Source organism: Mesoplodon bidens, assembly GCF_964165515.1.
Source record: "Mesoplodon bidens genome assembly, contig: HAP1_SCAFFOLD_120, whole genome shotgun sequence".
Taxonomy (NCBI): Eukaryota; Metazoa; Chordata; class Mammalia; order Artiodactyla; family Ziphiidae; genus Mesoplodon; species Mesoplodon bidens.
This window is the reverse complement of record NW_027671363.1, coordinates 406,983-425,080: the sequence shown is the minus strand read 5'-3', so window position 1 is coordinate 425,080 and position 18,098 is coordinate 406,983. Positions and strand designations below refer to the sequence as shown.

General features: G+C 45.0%; 1 long non-coding RNA gene and 1 pseudogene across 3 annotated transcripts in view; both read right to left on the bottom strand.

Moving 5' to 3' along the window:
- LOC308611519 (centrosomal protein of 78 kDa-like) overlaps positions 1-18,098 on the bottom strand; it is a 739,857-nt pseudogene that overhangs the window by 686,383 nt on the left and 35,376 nt on the right. The window lies entirely within an intron of this gene.
- On the bottom strand, positions 898-7,120 carry LOC308611503. 2 transcript variants are annotated; one of them, XR_014014932.1, is made up of 3 exons: positions 7,051-7,120; positions 6,041-6,156; positions 898-1,563 (listed from the first exon to the last, which is right to left on the bottom strand). It is a non-coding gene; the product is annotated as an uncharacterized lncRNA (long non-coding RNA). The 2 variants fall into 2 exon arrangements; XR_014014933.1 differs by lacking the exon at positions 7,051-7,120 and having other exon boundaries at positions 6,041-6,946.

The window sequence follows — 18,098 nt, the reverse complement described above, 5'->3', positions numbered from 1 at the left end:
AATAAGAAAAGATGAATTATGACTAGCTTTATATTCATCCAAATTTACTTTCAAATTGCCTATGGCCAGATCACCTGTGACTCTTTATTCCCCCTGACTCACCACTTCTGGACCAATGATTCCTCTAGTACAATTCACCTTTTCCCCCTCACGTTTATGGTCAAGGGGGTTTATCACAACGACTGAAGGTTAAGGAATGCCATCTTCAGCATGGCTTATTACAATTGACACATTAGAGTTCTAGATGTGAGCAGAGGATTGAGCAAACATTTGGTTTAAATCTTGCAAGCTAGCTGTCTTAGTCCATTCAACCTGCCCTACTACAGACCGCGTCGCTTAGAAACAACACAGCACGGTCTCTTTTACAAGGGCAATAATCTCATTCATGAGGGCTCTACCCCATGACCTAATAACCTCCCAAAGACCCCACCTCCTAAGACCAGCACCTTAGGGGTTAAGATTTTAAGATTTCAACATAAGAATTTTGGGGGACACAAACAGTCAGCACATAACACTAACCAAGTTTAGGGCTGAGTATTATTTAAACATTAGGATCCAGGGACTTCCCTGTTGGCACAGTGGTTAAGAAACCGCCTGCCAATGCAGGGCACACAGGTTTGAGCGCTGGTCTGGGAAGACCCCACATGCCGCGGAGCAACTAAGCCCGTGCGCCACAACTACTGCGCCTGCGCTCTAGAGCCCACGAGCCACAACTACTGAGCCTGCGTTCTAGAGCCCGCAAGTCGCAACTACTCAGCCTGTGCGCCTAGAGCCCGTGCTCCGCAACAAGAGAAGCCGTCAGGAGAAGCAACGGAGAGTAGTCCTCGCTCACCACAACTAGAGAAAGCCCACACACAGCCACAGAGACCCAATGCAGCCAAAAATAAAAGAAAGAAAATAAGTAAATAAATGAAAACTTAATAATAACATAGACATTAGGATGCAGGGTTAGGGTTAGGGATCCGGCCTCAGGTCTCCTGGTCCACGATGTTGACTTGTCAGTGATGTCTGTAGTGTGCTTCCAAGTTCAGAATTTAAGTGGTGCCAAAGGACCAAGGTGAGTTAAGACTAAAGCAGCATTCTCCAAATGCCAGCTCCCTGAGCAGAATCACCTGGAGTCTGGGCTATAAAGCAGATTACTGGGCCTGACCTTGGGTGTATTCAGTAGTTTTTGGAGTCAGGGTCACCAAAGTCCAAGAATCACACTTGAAAACAATGAATGGTTCAGGACTGGGGTTCAGAATGGAGAATTTGAGATAAAACTCCAATCATAAATGAGTCTCAATTCTGGTTAGAATTGACTAAGAATGTGAAAACCTTTATATCTGGACAGTTGCCACTTTGAAATCTGACATCCTTGCTCCTTCTCTTACTTCCAGATCACAGAGCCCAGGAGAGATGAGGATGTTCAACAAGAGGTCAATCCAGACACTGACGACAGCCGTGAAGAAGGAAGGGAGAAGCCTCTTGTGCAGATCATCGAGAAGAAGCCAGCATCTTCTAGAATGAGCGGAGGCCAGTTTTCGTGTTATACTCCTAGGAGCGGGGCGTGCTTCTAGGAGTCTGTGGCAGGACAATAAGAAAACAGGGTTTATTCAGATTCCACCCTTTTGGAAGGCACCACCTCAATTTTCAGATCATTTCATTTCCATCTCCCCTGAGACGAACATTGGAGGTCCCATTTTTTATACACTTGTTTGCCCCAGTCTAGAAGCATTTGAAGGTGGAGTGTAGCGGCTCAGAATAGGAGGGAACAACATTAAAATATATAATTAGAAAAAAATATATATATATATAATTACAGCCACAGGGTCATGACTCATGACTTAAGTTTCACTGGCTTATTTTGAAAATGTCACCTATAAAATTATTGTATTTTTATATTTTATATTTATATATTTATTTTAAATAGTTTTGAAATAGTCTTCATTTTGAAACATCTTATTACTACAAACTTTTGTGATGAGAACTGTAGCTGTTGTATATTTACACATATATACAATTTTACTCACATTTTCAAGAGAGATTGTTGATTTTATCTATTACATAATATTTCCATTCTACTTATAGCATAGTGGGTATTTCCTCCCAATTCTTGTAAGCATAAATTTGTATTTTTTTAGTTCTCATTATTGAATTGTGGGAATTCAGTCCTAATTTTTTAACTTGCCTCAGCATGTTTGTATGTTATTTTAGATTGTTCAAGAGTACCGTGCGATGCAGCTTTTGGGGAACTACAATAAAGATGAAAGTCTTCTCACAGTCAGGATGTGTGTGGTCATTACCAGTCGGCTTCGCCTCTTTGCTGTCCAACGAGGTGTTGCTTAATGGCGTTGTGATTATCCAACCACATTTCTTAACTCTGAAAAATAGTCCTCAATTATTTTTCATGTAGAGAAAACTACAGAAGATGAGGCAGGTCTTGCATCATTCAGGACTCCAATACTGAGAGACAACTTTTGGGTAAAAGGAAAGATAGCTTTATTGAGGAAGCCGGCAGTCCAGAAGAGAGGTGGACTCATGTCCCGAAGAACCAACTCTCCCCTCCTGAAGTTTTGCTTGAGGACTATACAGGGAAAAGAGAAAGGGGCTACATGTTGAAGAGAGGGTTACAGGGTGCGTGATCAGCTCACGGTCATTCTTCTGATTGGTCAGTGGTGAGGTAACGGGGACTCAACATCATCAGCCTTCTGGTTCCAACTGGTCTGGGGTCTACGTGCTTGTGGGCAACATGCAGTTAACTTCTTCCACCTGCTGGGGGTTTCAGTCTCTGCCAAACAGCTCCAAGGACGTGGCTCAGAATATTACCCAATAGCCCTTGAGGAGGAACTAAAGGTCCTTGACTTTGTTTAACAGCCAAGAGATGATTATTTTGTCTTGGCTGTTTCTTCGGCCTCGCCACGCAGCTTGCAGGATCTTAGTTCCCTGATCAGGGATCGAAAACAGGCCTCTAGCAGTGGAAGCGCAGAATCCTAACCGCTGAAGTGCCAGGGAGTTCCTGACAGTAGACTTTAAAAAAAAAAAAAAAACAGACCAAAAGGAACACAGTTTTAAGGAAGCTTAACTTTCTCAGAAATGCAGAAATTTTGTTGTGCATTTATTTTCTTTCTTTTTTTCCCCCAATACATTTATTTATATATTTATTTATTTTTGTCTGCGTTGGGTCTTCGTTGTTGCACGTGGGCTTTCTCTAGTTGCAGTGGAGCGGGGGCGACTCTTCATTGCGGTGTGTCGGCGTCTCCATGCGGTGGCTTCTCTTCTTCCGGAGCATGGGATCTAGGCACATCGATTCCAGTAGTTGTGGCTCACGGGCTCTAGAGGTTTTTTATGTTTTGCAAGTATTCATCAAATGTTTATTGCTTGAATGAATGACAAATAATTTCTTCCAACAATCTTCAAACTGCTTAACACTATGACAATATTTAGCGTTTCAAATTTCACATGACCTTAGTCTTTCCGTGCTCTAGTTTCTAAAAGCACGTGGGATCTTCCCGGACCAGGGCTTGAACCAGTGTGCCCTGCACTGGCGGGCGGATTCTTCACCAAGGAGCCACCAGGGAAGTCCCTGTGCATTTATTTTCAAAAAAATAATAAGGCCGGATGAATTCAGAACTAGGTGCAGAAACCTCTTCCAGTGAGATACAGAATCTCTGCTGTTTAGGCAGATTTAGAGAACAACTTTTCCAACCACTTATTAAAGAGACCAATACTCCATGAAAAAAATTTATCATTTGTACAGAGAGAAAACCAAACTCCAGCTTTGCATCAATATAATATTTGCTACTAAGAGAACCATAAGCTCTTTTTTGAAAATCTCTGGAATAAACATCAAAACTGAGCTGCCTTCGGCTCAGACAAATAAAATTCCCTTTCTACCCGTCTCCTACAACTTTCTATACTCATTCAGGTTGTGTCCTTCACTATCCTCTTTCTGGTGCTGGAACAATCAGTCATTTTACTTTAGGACCAAACTATTTTTGTTTCTGTTAATAAACAAAACTACATCGCATTATCTTGCATACAAAGTTGTACCTCTCGGTTGCTGGAACCAAGCAGGACCATGCAGGGCCCTTCCATGTCCCCTGCCTCTTGTTTGTAAAATAGCTGCAGTCTCCCAGGCCTCCCCTGAGTCACCAAAGAACAGGTTCAAGCAGTTACTGATTAGGACAACAGCAGTCACAGAATCTTTAGTTCCTCCCGAAGGACGTAAGTAACAGTGTCAGACACACACTCCTAACTTGTTTTGCAGATACTAAAACCACTACAAGAGGAGAAAGCTAACTGTATGATGACCAGACTGGAGCTATGACACAAGCTGCTCCATCTTGAGCAGACCTGAACCAATGGCTTACACAATTCCAGGAACTGGCCTCAAGGAAATGGGAACAAACCAACACTGGAATTGAAGATTAACTGTGCCTGAAACAATCAACATGACACTGACCACACCGCTGCATGACCAATTTCAAGAGGATGGTCAGAGCTGACTGTGCTACTCTGCATGGAGCCCCCACCGGCACAGCCCAGAGACTTCCCGTCTTTTCCCTATCAACCCCTTTTCCCTCTCATTGGCAACTGGGAGATGGTATTGGGGACACTAGCCCACCATCTTCCCAGGTTGCCAGCTTCCTGAATAAAGCATCTTTCTTCTTCCACCAACCCTTGTCTCTGGAACACTGACTTCTGAGCGATGAGCAGCTGAACCTGAGTTCTGTTCCAGCCGATAACATCACTATGGGTCAAGTCTCATTCATAGTATATTAATACTAACTTTGAACCAAAGTTACTTCCATTTCACAAAGAAAACTAGGAGTGAATGATTGACAACTGCCCATCACACATCAGCATTTCAGGCTAGCAGAGCTCATGAACACACATAACACAACTTTACACAGCCACAAACATCCCTTACACAACTTATTCAAGTGGCAGAGACAAACACATTCATTAACACACCCACAGACAGAGCCTCTAGGTAACAAGTAAACATATGCAGCAAGAGCATATAACTTGAGATTATGCTTAGTAATCAATGCCTCAGGTTTCTGTCTTGCTTACAAATGACCTCGGTATCCAATGATTATCCAGTAAGTAGCACAACTTAGTACCAGTTCAAGGGTTTACGTAAACTGAAGATCTGGGAATTTATCGACAAGCTAACACAGTAGAAAACATAGTTACTGTTGAAAGAAAGTTTGTCAGAATAAAAACTAAATGTGGTTAAACACAAACTTACATTTTTCATAACCTTAAACATTAAGTAGAAGTAATATGAGCTTAGTTGATGGGCACACCTATATAAATTTAGGAAGAACACACCCAAGTAGAATTGTTTTAAATGTATGCCTAATACTGATAAATAAGATACGAATAACTTTTTATTAAACCAAAAATATTAAACTAGCTTCATGTGTCAAAGATTTACCTAAATTATGTAAACTTGAAGTCTTTAAATTTCTGAGTTGATTTTTTTTTTTGGCTGCACCGAGGGGCTTGCTGGATCTTAGGTTCCTGACCAGGGACTGAACCTGGACCCTGGCAGTGAAAGCACCGAGTCCTAACCACTGGACCGCTGGGGAATTCCCTGACTTGATTTCAATAAGAATATTTTTCTAGCACATTTAAAGTATTAGAAGTTCTAATTCCTTTCTCTCTGAGAATTTTAGGGATATATAATTTTTATAAGCACATTTGTATCTTTGTAAGCCAATCAGGACAGAAACCCTTTAATTTAACAGACTCTACAATCTACTTTAATAGATCCAGAAGTAGGAAAACATTACATATTCGCACTGTCAGAGGTAAAGACCTTTTTGAATTATAGACACACAGACATACAGAGAAATGGAACTTTTACCTGCAGCTTTAAGTCTTAGACTTGGGTCAGGAATAAACACTCACCAGTCTAGATACTAAAGAGCCATTCTCATCCCATTGGGCAAGAGATTCTTAATTGATTTGAGCTTGTCAAAGTAGACAAATAGACAAACAGAAAAGACTAAGAAAAGACTAACAAACTAGATGCTCTGTTACCTCTCACCTAACTGAGATCAGTTCTGTAGAAACTTAATCCCTTTAGAGACCATCAAGTCTTCAAACGACAGAGCCAAACTCAGAACCACTGCTGCCACCAATGGGGAACCACTTAGCTGGAATCTGAGAACAAAGGAGAAACACAAAAGTAATAGAAGGGGAAACTAAAGAAACAGAAAGTGAGCCAAGTTCAAAGGCTGCTTGGGTTCACCCCTGGGAGAGGAGACAAGATGTACCTGGGCTTCACTGGCTCATGAAATACACCACTTGTTGCTGGGCTTTTACGGCTTTATTTACGTAGAACTGATATACAAAATCTAGCCCATGTTTAATGTATATAACTTGATGAGTTTGGACATATGCACACACCTGTGATACCATCACCACCATCACGATAATATACTCATCACTTCCAAAAGATTCCTTCTATCCCTCTGTGTGTGTGTATGTGTGTTAGAAAGACGTAACACAGCACCAGGTACATGAAAAGGTGCTCAACGTCACTAATCATCTGGGAAATGCAAATCAAAATCATCATGAGATACTACCTCACATCTCTTAGAATGCCTACAATTTTTTATTTTTTTTTAAAGATAAGAGTTGTCAAGGTGGTAGAGAAATCGTAACCCTTGCATATTGTACGCAGGAATGTAACATTGTGCAGGCACTGTGGAAAACAGTATGTAGTTTTCTCAAAATCTTTTAAATAAAATTTCCATATGATCCAGCAATCCCACTTCTGGGTGTACAGGCCCAGCTCAGAGACACTGCAGCTTCAGTTCCAGAACACTGCAATGAAGCCAATACCGCCATAAAGCGAGTCACATGAAATTTCTGGTGTACCCGTGCATGAAAAGCTTCTGTTTACACTATACTGTAGTCTGTTAAGTGTGTGACAGCCTTGTGTCTAAACAAACAATGTACATACATTTATTGAAATATACTTTGGGGAAGAGAAATATAGATCAATGGAACAGGATAGAAAGCCCAGAGATAAGCCCACGCACATATGGTCACCTTAGCTTTGATGAAGGAGGCAAGAATATACAATGGAGAAAAAACAGCCTCTTCAATAAGTGGCGCTGGGAAAACTGGACAGCTACCTGTAAAAGAATGAAATGAGAACACTACTAACACCGTAACACAAAAATAAACTCAAAATGGATTGAAGACCTAAAGGTAAGGCCAGACACTGTCTAACTCATAGAGGAAAACACAGGCAGAACACTCTATGACATAAATCACAGCAAGATCCTTTTTGACCCACCTCCTAGAGAAATGGAAATAAAAACAAAAATAAACAAATGGGACCTATTCAAACTTAAAAGCTTTTCCACAGGAAAGGAAACCATAAATAAGACAAAAAAACAACTCTCAGAGTGGGAGAAAATAGTTGTAAATGAAGCAACTGACAAAGGATTAATCTCCAAAATATACAAGCAGCTCACACAGCTCAATATCAAAAAAACAAACAACTCAATCCAAAAGTGGACACAAGACCTAAATGGACATTTCTCCAAAGAAGATATAAGATTGCCAACAAACACATGAAAGGATGCTCAATGACACTAACCATTAGAGAAAGGCAAATCACAACTACGGTGAGGTATCAGCACACACCACTCAGCATGGCCATCACCAAAAAATCTACAAACAATAAATGCTGGAGAGGGTGTGGAGAAAAGGGAACCCTCCCCCTGCACTGTTGGTGGGAATGTACATTGATACAGCCACTACGGAGAACAGTATGGAGGTTCCTTAAAAAACTGAAAATAGGGCTTCCCTGGTGGTACAGTGTTTAACAATCCTCCTCCCAATGCATGGGACATGGGTTCAAGTCCTGGTCCGGGAAGATCCCACATGCCGCAGGGCAACTAAGCCCGTGTGCCACAACTACTGAGTCTACACTCTAGAGCCCGCGAGACACACCCACTGAGCCCGCATGCCACAACTACTGAAGCCCGCATGCCTAGAGCCCGCGCTCCACAACAAGAGAAGCCACCGCAATGAGAAGCCCGCGCACCACAACACTGAAGCACCTGCTCGCTGCAATTAGAGAAAGCCCGCGTACAGCAACAAAGACCCAACACAGCCAAAAATAATGAATAGATAAAAATACATAAATTTATACAAAAAAAACCCAACTAACAATAGAACTACCATATGATCCAGCAATGCCACTCCTGGGCATATACGCTGAGAAGTCCATAATTCAAAAAGAGACACGTACCACAATGTTCACTGCAGCACTATTTACAATAGCCAGGACATGGAAGCAACTTAAGCGTCCACTGACAGATGAATGGATAAGGAAGATGGGGCACATATATACCATGGAATTTGACTGAGCCATAAAAACAAACGAAATTGAACTATTTGTAGTGAGGTGGATGGACCTAGAGTCTGTGAAACAGAGTGAAGTAACTCAGAAAGAGATAAACAAATACCGTATGCTAACACATATTTATGGAATCCAAAGGAAAAAAAGTGGTTCTGATGAACCTAGTGGCAGGACAGGAATAAAGATGCAGACGTAGAGAATGCACTTGAGGACACAGGGAGGGGGAAGGGTAAGCTGGGACGAAGCGAGATGGAAACCAAAGGAAAAAAAAAGTGGTTCTGATGAACCTAGTGGCAGGACAGGAATAAAGACGCAGACATAGAGAATTCACTTGAGGACACGGGGAGGGGGAAGGGTAAGCTGGGACGAAGCGAGACAGTGGCATGGACACGTGTACACTACCAAATGTAAAACCGATAGCTAGTGGGAAGCAGCCGCATAGCACAGGGAGATCAGCTCAGTGCTTTGTGTCCACCTAGAGGGGTGGGAAAGGGAGGGTGGGAGGGAGACGCAAGATGGAGGGGATATGGGGATATAGGTATACATACAACTGATTCACTTTGTTATACAGCAGAAAGTAACACAACGCTGTAAAGCAATTATACTCCAATAAAGATGTTAAAAAACATACTTTAGGGACTTCCCTGGTGGTCCAGTGGTTAAGAATCCGCCTTCCTACAGGGGGCGCAGGTTTGATCCCTGGTCGGGGAACTGAGATCCCACGTGATGTGGTGTGCAGCACAGCCGAAACAAAAAGAAAATTAAAAATACTTTACTGCTAAAAAATGCTAACCATCATCTGAGCCTTCGGCGAGTAGTAACCTTTTTGCTGATGGAGGGTTTGAAATAGTGTGAGAATTACTAAAATATGACCCAAAGACAAGAAGTGAGCAACTACTGTTGGAAATACAGTGCCAACAGACTTGCTCAACAAAGAGTTGCTGCAAACCTTCAATTTGTGAAAAACACAAGATCCGGGAAGCACAATAACTATAATAGAATATAATGTAATAGAATATAATACAATATAATATAGCCTGTATATTCAAAGAAAAGGAAATCAATATCTAGAAGAGATACATGCACCTCTATAGTCATTACAGCATTATTCACCAGAGCCAAGGTAGGAAAAAAATGCAAATTTTCATCCACAGAGAAATGGATAAAGAAAATGGGGTATATACATAGGATATTATTCAGACTTTCCTATTAGAAGGAAATCCTACCAGTTGTGACAACGGGGATATAAACAGAACACATTATGATAGGTGAAATAAGTCAGTCACAGAAGGACAAAACTGTGTGTTTCCACTTACATGAGGTGAGGTATCTAAAAGAGTCACCCATAAATTGTCAGGGGTTGGGGAGGAGAGAATGGGGAGTTGTTCAACGGGTATAAAGTTACAGTTACACAGGATGAATACGTTCTAGAGAACTGCTGTATGACTAAGCATCTCTAGTTAACGAGGCACACTATTGTTTTCGTTTGAATTAAAAAGGTTTAATTGAAGTGTAACTGACCTACAAAACTACGTTAGTTCCAGGTGCATAATATCAATATTTCTGTACATTAAAAAATGATCACCAAGATTAACTCTAGTTATGGTCTAGTTACCATCCGTCACCGTACAAAGTTATAATGCTATTGACTGTATTGCCCATGCTGTATAGTTCATTCCCATGACTCATTTATTTTCTAACTGCTTATCTGTTCCTCTTAATCTCCCTCACCTATTTCACTCATCCACCTACCCTCTTCTGGCAACCACCTGTTTGTTCTCTGTATCTATGAGTCTGTTTCTGTTTAGTGACATTAGTTCATTTGTTTTGTTTTTTAGAGTCCACATACAAATGAGATCATATGGTATTTGTCTTTCTCTGTCTGACATATTGCACTTAGCATAATACACTCTAGCTCCATCCACGTTGCCACAAAATGGCAAGATTTCATTTTTTTTAATTTTTAAAAATTTATTTATTTTACTTTTGGCTGCATTGGGTTTTTGTTGCTGCATGCAGCCTCTTTTCTAGTTACGGTGAGCAGGGATTTCTCTTCCTTGCGGTGCATGGGCTTCTAATTGCGGTGGCTTAGCTTGTTGCAGAGCATGGGCTCTAGGTGAGCGGGCTTCAGTAGCTGTGGTACGTGGGTTCAGTAGTTGTGGCTCACAGGCTCTAGAGCATGGCTCAATAGTTGTGGCACACGGGCTTAGCTGCTCCGTGGCATGTGGGATCTTCCCGGACCAGGGCTTGAACCCATTTCCCCTGCACTGGCAGGCGGATTCTTAACCACTGCATCCACAGGGAAGCCCCTCATTCTTCTTCTTCTTTTCTTTTTTTCTGGCTAATAGTCCATTATGTGTGTGTGTGTACAGTTATATATATATACATATATATATATATGTGTATATATATATATATATATATGTAGACATATAAATATATATGTATATATGACACATCTTCTTTATCCATTCATCTATGGATGGACACTTAGGTTGCTGCTATACACTGGCTATTATAAATAATGCTCAATGAACATAGGGGTGCATGTGTCTTTTTGAACTAGTGTTTTTGTTTTCTTCCGAAAAAATACACAGAAGTGGAATTTCTGGATCTTATAATAGTTCTACTTTAAAAGTTTTGAGGAATGAGGTGCACTACTTTTGAAACGAAGTTTACCTGGTGATGTTAGGTGAATCCATCCAAGATCTCTGTGAAGACCTCCAAAACTGTTAAAACATAAGGGTAGGGACTTCCCTGGTGGTCCAGGGTTAAAGAATCTGCCTTACAATGCAGGGTACCTGGGTTCAATCCCTGGTCAGGACACTGAGACCCCACGTGCCACAGTGTAACTAAGGAATGGTGTGGAGGAGGTTAAGGAAAAGACCATGCCAAGCTCAGAGGCCATTTCAGATGGCAACAAACTCCTGACATTGACTGCAAATCAAAGTTCTTCATGTGGAACAATCGAAGAGGCAGGATGGGTCCTGTTAGCAAGGTCCCCTGAGATGCCAGGTCACCTGACCCCCAGCTCCAGATGCAGAGATGTCCGGGACCCAGGCTTTGCTGGCCTGGGAAGGCTGAGGGTGCCCAGCTGCTGACAGGACACACGAGGTGGGGGGATGAGGGGGGCCGGGGGAAAGAGTTGGTTGCCGCCCAAGGCAGACAAGCGTCTGTGCAGAACTGCCTCGGCTCAGCCTCGAGAAGCCTGGCTCAGAAATCGACAGCAAGTCTTCCAGAAGCTCTGCGCATATTCCATTCAGGTGTCACTGGTCACATCTGTGGCTGCCCGGATGAAGACTGGGGGCCCACTCGTTCACACACTGGAAGTTACTACCAAATGCAAGAGAGTGAGGGATCAGACCATGAACTACTCTAATTTTAATGCCTAAGTAGAATCACGCGCACCTTATTCTACTTTCCGGTTTTGCATTTGTAATTTCACAAAATGTGTGATTTGTGGGGCTTTTCTAATTGCTTGTCATTTTGCCTGATGCGAAAAAAACAGCACAATAAGAAAACATTATAGTTTTCACTGGTAATGGGCATAAAAATATACGCACTGTTCCTGCTTGAAAAGAGCATTAATGTGAACGTTCCAGATGATTTTCTATTTGGTGATGGGTTAAGCGGCTTGACCACATTCACTTTTATGTAAAGGGAAGATGAGAAAATTGCACTCTTCTCGCACTTTCAACTTTAAGAAAATGGATTTCGGGAAACCTGGATAACAAATTAAGAAAGCAATCAGAACTGCAAATATTTAGGGGTTTTAGGTTAGTTTCAAAACACAAGGGAACAACCCATGATGTATGTGTCTTAAAAGACCCCTTGGTACAGTAAGATTCCACAGACAGCCTTGTAATCACAGAACTCAGAACTGGTTACACATTTCCCACAAGCCACTTTCTCACTGTTAGGTTAACAGTGTCGGCTCACTCCCCTGCTTGGGGGCAGAGAGGACCGGTCTCCTTTCCTTTCTGAGATTCCTTTCATGAGTGACTAGAAAGCTTAAGCACTGGAATTTCATTAAAGAAAAGGAGTATTCCTCAGAGGACTGTAAATGACACAACCCCAAGAGGACTTTAACAGCTGCGTCCCTGTGTCAGAGATCTCCCACGCATGGCTGGGGCCCAAATGACACAGAACAGTGGGGGCCCAAGGGCCGCAGTCCTAGGACGCCGCTCCCCAACCAAAAGAGTCCTCTTGCTCCTCAGGGAAAAACAAAGGTGTTCTCAGACACACACAACTTCTGGAGCCAGGAAGTGAGGACCCCACCTGCCTGGCCTATCCCAGGAGAGTGGCTGATGCAGTGCCCAGAACCAGCAAGGGGAACTGAGACCCAACAGAAAGGGAACCAGGAGACCAATGCATTCCTCCCCCCGCAAAGAAGCTGCACCCCAGTACTGACCAAGGAGGGTGCTCTTCAACTAGGAATCTTATCCACACAAATGTGCTGATTTTGAGAAACTTTTGAAATGCATGGTATTCAACCTCTCAAAGTAAAAAAAAGTAATGAATTATATAGCAATGCGGGAAAATACAGGAAAATGACAATAAACCTTGGAAAACAATGTTTACTAACAGGACCCCAACTGGAAAAATTTAGAAACATTTAAGACAACTCTGAAAGGCAGTAAGACAAGGAAAACAAAACAGAACAAAACAAAACAAAACAAGACAGTATTGGGGCAGGAAGACAGGCAGTGGACATGAACAGGCCCTTCATATAAAAACAGAAAGACACCAGTCTGAAAAGACCACAGAATGAAGGACTCCAACTACGTGACATTCTCAAAAGGGCAAAAAAACACAGACAGTAACAAGACCAGCAGCTGTCAGGGGCTTGGGGGCACTGGTAGGATGTTCTGGTAGGGCACTGGTAGGGAAGGTGGCCCCCAGGGATGTTTCGGGCAGTGAAATGGTTCTGGGTGGCACTGCAGTGGTGGCTGCAGGTCATCACACCTGTCCAAACCTGAACAGTAGGACACAGAGAGTGAGCCTTGATATAAACTACAGACTCCAGGGGAGAATTAGGTGTCAATGCCGATCCATCACTGAGAGGACGCACCACACAGGCCAGAGACGTTACCAAGGGAGGGAACCCAGAGGAACGGGTATAGGAAAGTGCTGTCTGCTTGATTCTGATTCTCCTATAACCCTAAAACTGCTCTAAAGACTGTCTACCAATTAAAAAGAAGAAACGGCTTCTAAGCACGTGAAAATACTCTCAACCTCATTCATGATTCAGAAAAACCCCAAGGGAACGTCCATACTGCTTACCGGGGCCTAGGATGAGCGGGAACACGCCGCGGCCTCGCCCCTTCCTGTCGGGCATCGCGCTGGAGCCCAGAGTCCCCCTGACTTGACCCACCACACCCCACCCCGCGTTTCATGCCGTCCACAGTCTCTACACATGACATCTTTTGATCAGATGACTCACTGTCCCAATTACAAGGTTTCAGATTCTGCACAGGAAGAAACCAAAACCAGCACAGAGGGGAGGCTCTTCAGTCAAACTCAGGGTCTGCCTGCCTTCACGTCCCGCTCTTCCTGACGGGAGACCCACATCCTAAGGAGGGAGGTCCTTACCAGCACCTCAGGAGCCTCATCCAGTCCACCTCACGCTGCTCTGAGAGCCTCGCCAACCTCTGCAGCTACCCAAGTCCTGGGCACTTGAGGGCCGTCCCCCTTTCCCGAGTCACTGAGCCACGTGCTCTGACAATGCATTTAAAACCAGGCTCTCGGACTTCCCTGGTGGCACACTGGTTAACAATCCGCCTGCCAATGGTGGGCACACGGGTTGGAACCCTGGTCCGGGAAGATCCCACGTGCTGCGGAGCAACTAAGCCCGTGCACCACAACTACTGAGCCTGCGCACCACAACTACTGAGCCCTGGACCCGCAACTACTGAAGCCCGCATGCCTAGAAGCCATGCTCCGCAATAAGAGAAGCCACCGCAATGAGAAGCCCACGCACCGCCATGAAGAGTAGCGCCCACTCGCCACAACTAGAGAACAAAGCCCGCGCGCAGCAACAGAGACCCAACGCAGCCAAAACTGAATAAGTTAAATAGTAAACAAATAAAAAATTTAAATGAATAAATAAATAAATAAAATAAATAAATAAAAGCAGGCTCTGCTTTGTCAGCACTCTGGAGTTCCCTACGTATCGACGGGCAGGATTCCCGTCCTCTCCTGTAATTACGTCTGTGAAGTGCCTTTCCCGAGGAGAACAGAAGCTCCTGGAAGCAGGGAATTGCTTCTTAAGATCACATGCACAACCTGAAGACATTTGATATTTATGTCAAAGATAAAAGACACAACACTAGATGGTGTGAAGGGTCCTCGAGGCCAAGAGCCAGGCAAGCAGGACACTTCCTCTGGGGACCCTTCCATCAGCAGAGAAGAAAATGTCCGTGGCCAGAACTGGCACTCAATTCGTTTTGAGCTGAGAAGCACCCATGTAATTACATAGGCTCCCCAAAGAGTAATTACTCCCACATTTAAGAAAGGAGATGGCTTTTCAGGCAGGGAAGGCAAGTACAGTCTTCCCAGCTGGCTGGACTGTGGGTGCTGATGGTCACGATGGAGCTGGGCCCCAGAGCTCTGCTCTCCCCTCAAAGAGAAGGCCCCTGCAAGCCTTCTGTTTCAGCTGATTCCCTGAGAACAGAGAAGCCATCGGAGGGCTTCCCCAACTGCAACCCTGCTCAGCCATCCCCTCCCCACTCCAGGACCACGGGCAGCAGCTCTCCCCTCCCCCACACGCATCTACTGGATCATTCCCACTGTTATTTCTCCCATCACAACACAACACAACACAACACAACATCCTCCCCGGACCTCAGCTCCTACCCCAGCTACTGTCCAGTTGCTATTTTCCCCGTCACAGCAAAATGTCTTGAAAAAGTTGGGACCAGAACAAACCCAGTTCTTCCACTCCTCTCTCCTAAGCCTCTCCGATCAGGATTTTACCCCACAGATCCATCCAAACGCATCATCAGCGAGGTACGACCTCCGCCCAGTGCTGGGCTCGATGGTTAATGGCTCCGCGGAACAGCAACCTCGTTTGTCCAGTCACCCAGGGAACCTCTAAAGTGCTTCCCACATGCAGACAAAACGCTGTGATTAATGTTTTAGGAGAAATACTCAGCGTGGAGAATACACTTGAGCTGCTGGAGGAAAGAGGTAGCGGCACAGAAAAGAAGTTTCTGTAACTACAGAAATGAACAGATAAGCTGTTTTAATGGTAGCAAGTATGGGATGAAGGAGAACGAATAAAAACCATTCAGAAGACGACATTAACAAGCCTCACACCACAACGTGGTAACAGAGGATGGAGAAGGCCTTTAGAATGAACTCATTTTTCTGGGCAGGCGACAGGCTGGATGATGCAACGATGAGCCGCCAGGGACAACAGGACAAGGCAAGGGGCAGGGGAGCTGTAAATAATCATTTCTGGATCTACTGGATCTAGTCATCCGAGGTGCCCTTTGGACAAACGCCATAGAGATGCTGGCAAGTGGCTGGACAGAGGCATCTGTCTGGTCCAGGTGGGAGAACTGACAGAGCTGGAGGTGAAAAGCACCAGAGGGTGAGATCAGACGGGGTGGAGAGTCATGGACCAAGGGAGAAACGACAACACACACAGAGGGCGGAAGACAGAGTCAGTCAGGAAGACAGCAAGGAGAGATCTGTCACAGAAACCCACAGAGCAGACTCTGCAGATGGCAAGGCGACAGTGGTCTGAGGTGACGACTGGCAAATCTCCACTGCTTTGTATGCTGGATGCCAGGTCACCTCAACCGGATCAGGTTCCGTGGAGGGGCAGAACCAAGACCGCAGGCTGCACGATACAATTCAGCTGGGAAACAAGAATCTTTGCCAGAGACCTCACTGCATGGTGTGTAGCGCGACCCTCTGAGATTGTAAGAGACAAAGAGCGCAATTTACTGGAAGGGTGACAAGGCTGTTCTTCCAGATGATCCTCATTGCATCCCTCGACTGAGCACTGAAAACAATGTACCTATGTGACAACGGTGTTCTACTGAACAGACAACTTATATGCACTGAGTGCTCCCTGGACAGCACGCTCTCGGCTTACAGGAAGCACAAGGAAGGCACCAACGTCAACACGTTAGGGGCTGTCTCTCAGGAAGGCTCGCGGCCTACAGCGGGATCCTCAAGGAAACCTTTTAACGCTCGAGAACAAAAGTGATTTGGCAGGACCATATAAGTCAAGCAAGGGATGGTGTTCTGCCACAAATGTCAAGAACACGAGGCTTGTACTGTGGCTCTAAGAGGATCGTGGGATCTACACGTAGAACTTGCCAGAAACACTTGGTGCTGACCTGCTCCTCTACGCTTTGTCTAACCACATCTTTTACCGACTCCTACTTTCCCATTTTAACTTTTGAACTATTCGCCTCCCAAGGTGTTATCACAAAAGAACAGCAGCAGGTAAATACGTAAACAGCAAAACTCACCAGAGGCTGACTCATTTTCCGCTGCTCTTGGAACAACGTGCAGGACTGTGACAGTGGAGGCGGACCTGGAGAAGGAAAACGCAGGCAGTGAAGCTACGACTGAAGCGGCTCGGGGTGCACGAGCACCCGCCCCGCGCTCCACAAGAGACACCTGTGGGAGACCCGTCCTTTCACCTTCAGAAGGGCCTGTGAGAATAAGAAGGGAGCAACCACCCTCAGGTCTGTAACTCCCACGTGACTCTGGTACCTGAGGGGATACTTTATTTTTCCGTAGCGAGTGTACATTGAATCCTATTAAAATAAACCTCCGTCATTAAATATGAAATTAAAAAACGCTTATAGTTTACCTCTTCTCAGTCTGTTAACAACTTAGATCAGAACATCCACAGGATACCCAGAATAAAGGGACACACTCAGGTGCGTTTCAGTCTTGCAATGATTTGTACAAACTTTACAAACTTAAGTGCGACGCTCAAAAACATCTTTTATTAAAGCTGACTTTAAGTGGACAGAACACCTGCCCTAGGAGTTTGGAGTCCTGTGAGCGACCCCATGTGCACACCCGGTGAGGATCCAGGACAAGTCAGTTCCCTTCTCAGGCCCCATCGCTTCCTTCCTCACCTGAGGCAGCAGGACAGAAGCCCTGCAGACTCATCCTGCACCGATTACACTGTGCGACTCCACAGGGCACAACCCAGGGGGGCGGCGGACGCTTACAGTAGACAACCAAGGTGCTGACGCGCCTTGAGACACACGTGCGAGATGCAGAGACGGCGACAGGAGGGGGAGGACTAGGAGGAGGAGGATGGGGGTTGGACGGAGGGGAAGACGCGGCACGTCCCGGCCGAGCCTGTGGACCCTGCTCCCCCAGGACACCCAGAGCTCACAAGTCCCAGGGGAGCCCCATCCGGAGCAGCCGGCCCTGTCCTCCAGCCCGGCCCCTCCACCTCCGGGAAGCGGTCAAACCCTCCAGGTGGCTCTACTGCGGGCCCTGGGGCGGGCAAAGCCAAGCCCCCGCTCTCCAAGCCGCGGTCTCCCAAGCCCTGCTCTCCAAGGGCCGCAGGCTCCACAACCGCCTGCAGGCCTGCAGACGCAACACCTACCCTGTGGGGACTCACTCACCAGCCCCAGGCTCCCGAGGCTCCGGTCCGGGGGCTGCTCCTCGGGCGCGCTCCTCTCTCGGGGTCTCTATTTTTAAAATATTTATAAGTAACCCATTTTGTAGAAAACACCTATCT